This window comes from Rhagoletis zephyria, unplaced genomic scaffold (genome assembly GCF_001687245.7).
Source record: "Rhagoletis zephyria isolate East Lansing unplaced genomic scaffold, Rhagoletis_zephyria_1.1 Rzeph_scaffold_03362, whole genome shotgun sequence".
Lineage (NCBI taxonomy): Eukaryota > Metazoa > Arthropoda > Insecta > Diptera > Tephritidae > Rhagoletis > Rhagoletis zephyria.
In genome coordinates, this window is record NW_016160445.1 from 14,940 (window position 1) to 24,899 (window position 9,960).

Genomic DNA, 9,960 nt, shown 5'->3' on the forward strand with positions numbered 1-9,960 from the left:
AAAAAAATAAAATTTTGCGTGAAAAGTAAAGCTGCTTATTATTGTATGCGACCAACATTTCGATTCACGCGCAGCAAGCGCCAGGTGTGCACACACACACACATATACATACCTATTTGTGTAGCGCTGAAACGTGCTCTCGGTATTAGCATACTTTTGTGCGCGCAGAGCGTGCGCCACTTTTAAATCATACAACTTGTAAAAACTTTATGTGCTGCTCTTTAATTAGTTTTCGGTTGTTTATGCGGCAAATTATTGTACACTTTCTCGGTAATACTTTGTGTTTACAATGCCGGACAACAGGGGTAGCTCGCTGGTGAGTTAGTATGCAAAGCTTGTACGTCAAGCTTTAATGAGTGCAAACTTTGTATTTGAAATTTCGTTGTGCGAACAGCTTTAAGTAGCGAAAATAATTTGCACAATTTGGCCAGTGTTTCAGAAATCTTAACTGCCTTAAAAATTTTACAAAATTACCCACTTGCAAGCATTTTCGCAGAAAAATTCGCTTAAATGACTTTGACTCAGCGCAGAGTAGCGATTCTTTCATAAATTTTGGTACAGCAAACAGCAAGGGGAGAGGACTCACTATTATCATCACAAGTGAGCAGCTTTGATTTGCTTTACCGAAGTACCAACAAAGCAATAGTCGCTCGTTAAATATCGTACTCGTACACCATACGAAAAAGCTCATAGTGTTCGTTTGAATTGCAATCAGCGATTTGCAAGATTTTTGAAAACCACTGCAAGATTCACATTAGAGTCATACGATAAGCGATACGATAGGAAAGCAATATCGACATGCTGAGTACGTGAGTATTGATAGAAAGCTTTGAAAACTGTACACACCTGTACGACAGCAATAGTCAAGGTGAGTCTCTTTTTAACTACCTTTTAACAACTAATCTCATGATTTCTAACAGGGGTTCAGAACCTTATTTTGTTGGGAAAAACCGTGAGAAGATCATAGACCTTACGCTATGTAACGACCATCTTTTGGTATGTTTAATAGCTGAAGAGCTTCCGACCATAGATATATCGAGGCTATTCTATACTTTTCTCTACCAGCACCGCAACATCGAAAGAACCTAAGAAATAAAGACTGTTAAATCAACAAAGACGCTTTGGAACATAAGCTACCATATCCAGTACCTAGTGAGCCCATTACCACTGCTGAGCTGGAGGATATGGTTTTACTCTTTTACTCGGATTTGATCAGAGACTTTGGCTAAGGATTGTCCTGACCCTAGACGTGGGGGCAAGCGAAAAAGACACTGGTGGTCTCGGAAGTTGGACTCACTGCAAAAATCCTGCTGGACGCTGTTCATCAAGGCAAGAAGGCTGAGTCACAAATCTAAGTGGAAAAGATATAAGCAGCTTTCGCGTGAGTGCAAGAAGGCTTTGCGGGAAGCCAAGAGGTCTCCATGGAAGAATTTCTCCGAGACTGCCAGATTAAGAAAAATACTGTCGATATCCTCGAGTCCGAGGAGGTTTTTGCAGAAGCAAGACGATTTCTGGACCACGACGGGAACGGAAACGGTAGACCTGCTGCTGGGCACACATTTACCGATAGCTTGGAGATTTGTCTCCATTGTGTTTATTCCTAAAGCCGGTAAGGATTCACATGCAAATACATAGGATCAATGACCTATAGCCTTTGTTCACTTCTGCTTAAAATTTAGAAAGGGTAGTTAGTAACTAACTAAAAACCAAAATGCCTATCTGAAAGGCATGTCCACCGAGACCGTGCCTCTCTTGTGAGAGCCGAAGTGGGAAGTGAAAAGGTTCTTGCTTATGTGAATAACGAAGCCATCGCATGTAGGGTCAAATTCCCGCAAACTCTGAGCGAATTAATGCAAAGAGAACTTCGATATGTATCAAGATAGTCCACGCGCTATGACCTCTGCGGCGATTCGGGGAAAATGGATTTTGTTCTCTTTGCGAGAAGATATAAAAAACCCACTACTGACTCCGCCTAAACTAAGCGGGGGACTTTTAAGTTTTACGAATAAAGCAAAACTCTTAGGGGTCATTTTCGACAGAAAACTGAGCTGGAAGGAAAACGTATGTATTCCAGCCTTATGAAAAGGCGTCTGTGGGCTTATATTTGTGCAAGAGGGCCATTGGCAGGAAATGGGGTTTGAGTCGCTGGATTCCTTTATGGGCCTCGAGCAAAGCCTGAAATCTTAATTAGTATGATCTGCATCAGCGGAGCAAACCGGACAGCACCAAATGATGTTTTAAATAACTTTTGGATCTTCTGCCACTAGATCTAGTGGGTAAGCAGATGGCATCTCTTGCAATGGGAATAGGCATTACTGGTTCCATCCTGCATTCGGAAAAAAAATATAGCTTTCTTCCAGGCAACCCAGACCGTTGTGTTGAAACTCTGGCTCCAGTTAGAAAATTCGTTATTAAAATACCAAGCAGGGAGGAATGTGCAGATCAGTACTATTCTCTATCCTGTAAATGGAGTGGGAGGGGGTTCTTCTCCTACTGCTTTGACCTAAGCCGTTCATTTTGACTATCAGACTACTGTAGTGGCTTCCAGGCTGTGCTGATTTAAAAGGTAAAGAGATATTCATATTTAGTGACAGCCAGGCAGCCATTAGATCTGTGAAGTTTATCACAATTAAATCAAAAATTGTGCTGGACTGCCCTCGATCTCTGCAAGAGATGGCTAAGCAGTATAGTCTAAACAATATTTTGGTTCCCGGTTATGGAGACATACATAAGCTGGTCGCCATATATATTGCCAATAATGTTGGTTTGTCTTTGCTTAAAGTGCTGCCAACCAGTTTTAAGGGGACTTTGTTGCGGTATAAGACCAACTTATGAATGGTTATAAAATCAGTGTCCACTCTGAAAACTAAGCTGCTCCAAAGCATTTTGAAACCACTCAAAAATAATGCAGCTAAAAAAACCAAGGAAATAAGTTGAAGCTAAACTCCGTTGCATAATGGAACCAGCTTGCATTTATGTGGGTACAGGAAAGCTGTAGTATTTGAAGCTCCGAACTGGCTGCTGAATATTGCGAACTGCGATTTTTTGGTGATTCTGGTTGTACTGAAGCCAAATTTAGGACCAAACATAGCGGAAACTGTCAGGCATCTCACTAGCAGGGATCAAGAGCTACTGCTACTGGTGGAATAAAGACATCATCAAAAAAACCAAAATGGAAATACGACTGCTTGTGGAGCATACAGAGGTAAGGAGAGAAAAGTGAAAAGAGGACCCTACAGTGGATCGGTGGCGCTCTACCCCAAATGCCGCTAGGCATTATGGGGAAGAAAAATGCAGTTCGTGTAGCCGTCAGACTGCGGAAATTACATACTTAGCTGGAAAGCGCATCACTGCGGGCATACCTTAATTCTGGATGGACTTAACGGGTCGGAAACAACGGACTATTGCTCACCAGCAACGGCCGCCGAAAACGGGTATACGGTAGAAATCTCTAGCATTCTATGCAGTTTTATGCTGATTCACAAATGGAAAATAAAGCCGGAGGGGCAGTATAATCGAGACAACTAGTAGTGTAAAAGAACTTACAGGTACACCAAGCAAAGAGATAGTGGACAGGCTACCCAGGAACGGCATTGGGAGAGATTTGGTTTGCCGTTCGCCACCTATAGGCTCAGGAGCTACAGAGACAAGAAGGTGCCCGAATCAGTAAGGCACTAATGTACTTTGCGAATGTCCCGCACTGGAAAGGACTACACTTAGGCGGATGTGTGCTGGAAGCATTGGAGACTTGGGCAATATAGCAGGCATGAGACGATCGCCAAAATTTTCCAGCTCCACATACTTGTCGGCCAACGTGGCTGAGTGGTTAGAGGTGCTTACTAACACTCTTTAGCAGCTGCGTTCGATCCGTGGTCTCAGCAACGCCAAAATTTGAATAGAATTTATAAATTTTATTTTGTTTTGCCACATATCAAGAATTTCCGCCATTTACTGTCACCATCATTCAACATCAAAGCTTTCGTTTACATTGCGAAATATAGCCAGATGTAATACGTTCGTGGTTAGCAAAGTCATATAAATATATGTATGAAAAAAGCAGCATCCAGAGGAAATTATGTTCACACTCTAGCAAGGATTGCCAGAAAAGTACTTCCGTTTCGTAGTCGCTCTCACTTTTGAATACAAAAAAAAAAATATANAATATATGTATGAAAAAAGCAGCATCCAGAGGAAATTATGTTCACACTCTTGCTACGATTGCCAGAAAAGTACTTCCGTTTCGTAGTCGCTCTCACTTTTGAATACAAAAAAAAAAAAAAAAATTTTAAATATTTGAATAACTTGAAGTTTTGCTTGAGTTGTGCGAACGAAAAGAAATTAGATAATATAATGCTAAAAAATATGAATAAACACATATCAAAATGATGCAATAAAAGAGGAATCGTCGAACCATGAAAAAAGACAAATATGCTTCAAAGAACGACTGTTATGGGATAAATATACATATCTGCTACTCGTATGTATTTGTGTGTGTTTACAATTAAAGCGCGCAAAAATAGTTGCGTTCCCTAACTCGCAAGAAGTTGCAAGAATTTACAGGAATTTACCAGAAAGCGTTCTCGTACTCGGTTATCTGGCTTCTTTTGCCTTTGGACAGTTTTACAGGGTTTAATCAAGAAAAGTTGGGGAACGCAACTAATATTTTTCCAGAAGGAGGTGTTTCAATTTATTTGTCAAACGAATGACTTTAAACTTGCATGTTGCATAAGTATATACTATAACTATGCTGTATATGTGCTGTTTTTTTTCAATATTTGTAATGTTTATCGAGCTTTTGTTATTTTTCAATAAAAAGGCCATCCAAGCTTTAACATAAATCACAGTTTCAAAAGTGTCACCATATCCAGCCTTATCATTAATTTCATTTTACCCGAACCGGTTCACTTTTCACTTTTGATTTCCATGTAATTACTATGGGCGGAATAAAAATTTTCGGGTGAATTTCTTTTCGGGCGAAACTCAGGATAAGGCAGATTATATATTTGCTTTTCTTTACTAGTAAAACAAAAAAAAAAATCTGAGACCCCAAGTCAAAATCAAATTACATGTATAAAGTCTTTCCGCTGCTAGAATGTTCCGATGTTAAATTTAAGAAGAAAATAGTGGGACAAGCTTTTTAACAAAACAACGAAAAAATGAGTTTCTGCAAGGAGAAAAGTTGCATTTCCTTTAAAAAGTTTTAAGTGGTGCATTTTTTTCCTACTTACAGGAGGAAATATTTTTTAGCAGGCATGGTTCTAAAAAAAAAAATCTCTGAAAAGGGGAAAAAGTCGCACATAATTTTGGAGAAAAGTTAAAAAAAATAAAAATTTTCAAAAAGTCGGTCAAAGGGTATCGGCACCTACCACTTTAGTCGCACAGCGGCAACACTGGTCTGGTGTGCATCACTATTACAGTAGAAGTTAGTAATACGCTAATTGTGAAAGTTTCCAAATTACCTGTTTCATACTAAAGTTCGTGGTTGCTGAACACTCTTTCACTCTGGTTTTCCTTCATAAGTCCTTCTGTTGCACATTGGTGCGCTACATACTACATNAAAACAAAAAAAAAAATCTGAGACCCCAAGTCAAAATCAAATTACATGTAGTATAAAGTCTTTCCGCTGCTAGAACATTCCGATGTTAAATTTAAGAAGAAAATAGTGGGACAAGCTTTTTAACAAAACAACGAAAAAACGAGTTTCTGCAAGGAGAAAAGTTGCATTTCCTTTAAAAGTTTTAAGTAGTGCATTTTTTCCTACTTACAGGAGGAAATATTTTTTAGCAGGCATGGTTCTAAAACAAAATCTCTGAAAAGGGGAAAAAGTCACACATAATTTTGGAAAAAAGTTAAAAAAAATCAAAATTTTCAAAAAGTCGGGTCAAAGGGTATCGGCACCTACCACTTTAGTCGCACAACGGCAACACTGGTCTGGTGTGCATCACTATTACAGTAGAAGTTAGTAATACGCTAATTGTGAAAGTTTCAAAATGACCTGTTTCATACTAAAGTTCGTGGTTGCTGAACACTCTTTCACTCTTGTTTTCCTTCATAAGTCCTTCTGTTGCACATTGGTGCGCTACATACTACAAATGTTTTTTTTTAGAAAAACTTTTCGGCACCGAAATTTCGGAGTTTAGCATTCTATATACATACTTACACTTCCCACGCAGCAGCATTTTTTAAGTTCGCGTGGTAGAAAAAACTGCGCACACACACACCCATATCTACACTTATGCGGCTATCGACTTAAGTCTAGAGAATATTTATTGCACAGAGCTGTTTCCCTTTATTGAATTACAACCAGCGACGTACTCAGCGAGCAAACGCCGATACGCGTACGCCTAGGAACACATATGTATATGGAGAAGCGCACATGTTGCATATTTACATACTTACATACATGCATATGCATTTACATATGTAGTCGGTGGTTTTGGCTTATAACCATAAAATATGCTTCTGATATTCNACGCAGCAGCATTTTTTAAGTTCGCGTGGTAGAAAAAACTGCGCACACACCCACCCATATCTACACTTATGCGGCTATCGACTTAAGTCTAGAATATTTATTGCACAGAGCTGTTTCCCTTTATTGAATTACAACCAGCGGCGTACTCAGCGAGCAAACGCCGATATGCCTACGCCTGGCAACACATATATGGAGAAGCGCACATGTTGCATACTTACATACTTACATACATGCATATGCATTTACATATGTAGTCGGTGGTTTTGGCTTATAACCATAAAATATGCTTCTGATATTTCTGCTAGGCATTGGTAGTTAATAGGCTCAGCTTTGCGAGTGAGAGTCAAAGCGACTGCCCAAAGGGAGCTGTTCTTTCTCCTCTTCTCTGGTATCTCGTGGTCGATGAACTCTTGAACAAACTACATGAGAGTGGTTCGGTGCTGTTGGATATGCGATCGATCTGGTAATTATTGAGACCAGAATATTCAGATGTTATGAGTGCAGCTCCTGCGTATGGTATCGAATTGGTGTGGCAACGAGGGCCTCCACATAAACATGCAAAAGACTGTTGTGGTACCGTTTACAAGAAGGTGCACGCTAAACTTTGGTTTTGTTACTCTTGCAGAAAAAGGTGCTCGAATACTATGAAGAAGGCAAACATCTCGAGATTACCCTGAAAGAGAGATTAAGCTGGAATTGCCATCTACATAAATCTCTTTGAAAAGCCACAGAATCCAATGGGGGCCAATGGAGAACTTTTTGGTTGAATATGGGCTCTGAACCGCCAAACTAATATTTATAATCACTATACCGAACTATAATCCGTCCGATTGCTTCTTATACCTCAATGGTCTGACGACCAAAAACGCTGCAAAAAAGTGCTTGGAACTCTCCAACTGGTGGTAGGTAGTACTTTGCTGCCGATGAATTGGCTAGCGAAGGCTCTCAGTTGTGGGGCCGGAACCATTTTGGGGACTCAGCTGGTTCTCCTTGAGGCTCGTAATCGAAGTGTGGGTAAATTTAGAAGGCAGAAAGTACTGGGGAGAGGTAGGTGACCTTGGACAGGTCAGAATTTTCGGTTATCCTTTTGCTAGGAAAGGTATAAATCTTTTGAATGGAGCAACATAAAGTTGCCTATTGGTTACCTAACCTGTCACAATTGCCCGCACTTTCACATGCACTGGATTGGCCAGGTCACAGAGAAGAATTGTTGTGGNTGAATTGGCTAGCGAAGGCTCTCAGTTGTGGGTCCGGAACCATTTTGGGGACTCAGCTGGTTCTCCTTGAGGCTCGTAATCGAAGTGTGGGTAAATTTAGAAGGCAGAAAGTACTGGGGAGAGGTAGGTGACCTTGGACAGATCAGAATTTTTGATTATCGTTTTGCTAGGAAAGGTATAAATCTTTTGAATGGAGTCAACATTAAGTTGCCTATTGGTTACCTAACCTGTCACAATTGCCCGCACTTTCACATGCACTGGATTGGCCAGGTCACAGAGAAGAATTGTTGTGTTTATCTTAAAGACAAAGGAACCGCCATTGGGGTGCAAAAGACCTTTAACGTTCCAGCGTCGTTAGCTCTGTTCCAATCGCCTATAGGCCGACATTTGACCATTTCGCTTTCTTCTAGGTAATTATCAAAATAATTTTATTTTAATTTTTAACGAAAAATAAATTCAATCAATATCGTTGAATGTGTAATATTCATCCCTGCAAACCAAAGTTCCCGAAATCTTAAGGAAATCGTTAGGAGTATCTCATTTCTGTAACGATTTTTTTACGAATTTTCAAAGAAAATTATATGAAGTGGTTGACACGAACTCGTAAAGAAATTTCTGTATGAAAAATAAAAGAAAATTCTGGAAAAATTCTGAAAGATATTCTTCACATAGCACCATTATTTTCGTTGCTTCACAGATTTTCTTCCGAAATTTCGTAAAAGAATGGAAGTGTGCGTAATTTATTTCATTTTAGGAAATTCGGCAAAAAATCGAATTAAATCTTAACGAATTCTTTGAAATTTCTTTACAATGCAGAATACTCTGAAAAAATGGTTTGCAGGGATGTTACAACAAAAACTCTTTACGTGTCGTTAACTTAGCTCTGAAGCGTAAAGAGATTATTTTGATGAGTTATTCGTGCTTACTAACAAAACTAAAGTTTATTGAGCTTCTCTGATATATGTACATACAATAGTAATTGGAAAAATATCAGCGATATGCGTACAAAATACTTACATATAAGTATGTACATAGCATCCGCATCACATTTTTGCCATTTGCGACAAATATTCTCCACAATTTTCTGTGTTAACTGTCGGCGCATGCAAAATGTTTCCTGTTTACCATATCCAGCACAGTAGCCAATATCTATACGTACAACAGGGAGACCCTACTACTACTCCCAAATTTACATACATATTTATTAACGATTTACTGGAATTCGTTCATTTCCCTTTCGTCGANGTGCGTAATTTATTTCATTTTAGGAAATTCGGCAAAAAATCGAATTAAATCTTAACGAATTCTTTGAAATTTCTTTACAATGCAGAATACTCTGAAAAAATGGTTTGCAGGGATGTTACAACAAAAACTCTTTACGTGTCGTTAACTTAGCTCTGAAGCGTAAAGAGATTATTTTGATGAGTTATTCGTGCTTACTAACAAAACTAAAGTTTATTGAGCTTCTCTGATATATGTACATACAATAGTAATTGGAAAAATATCAGCGATATGCGTACAAAATACTTACATATAAGTATGTACATAGCATCCGCATCACATTTTTGCCATTTGCGACAAATATTCTCCACAATTTTCTGTGTTAACTGTCGGCGCATGCAAAATGTTTCCTGTTTACCATATCCAGCACAGTAGCCAATATCTATACGTACAACAGGGAGACCCTACTACTAATCCCAAATTTACATACATATTTATTAACGATTTACTGGAATTCGTTCATTTCCCTTTCGTTGCTTTACGCGATTTATTCATCCGCTAGACTAAAGAACTTTTTTCATTTAACTCTGCCAGTATTTACGAGTTGGCCTATTAAGACAGAAATCACTGCGCGCCAACTATAATAAAAACAAAAAAAAAATGAAATGTCACCAGTAGCAGCAGTGACAATGGACAGCAATAAACGAAATACATAAGTAAATAACAAAGTAACAAAAGTTGCAAAGAAAATACGCTGATCGAGATGTCCAGCAAGCGTGTGGAGCATTTAAAGGCTGTAAGTCTGGTCATTTAATTAGTGACGCCATAAAGTCTGAAAAAGTAAATACATAGAATGGCAAGTGAAAGCGTGGCAAGAGATGAAGAGTAAGGAAATGAAAATGGGAGTAGGTTTGCGTAATAAAATATTGGGCAGTACTCAACTGAGTGTAAAGAGCGAAATACACCACACAAGCGGTTTGACAAACCAAGCGAAATTTCCCTTTGCTTCAAGCCATTTGTGCTGTGTATGGGGGTGTTTGAAGGTTTGAC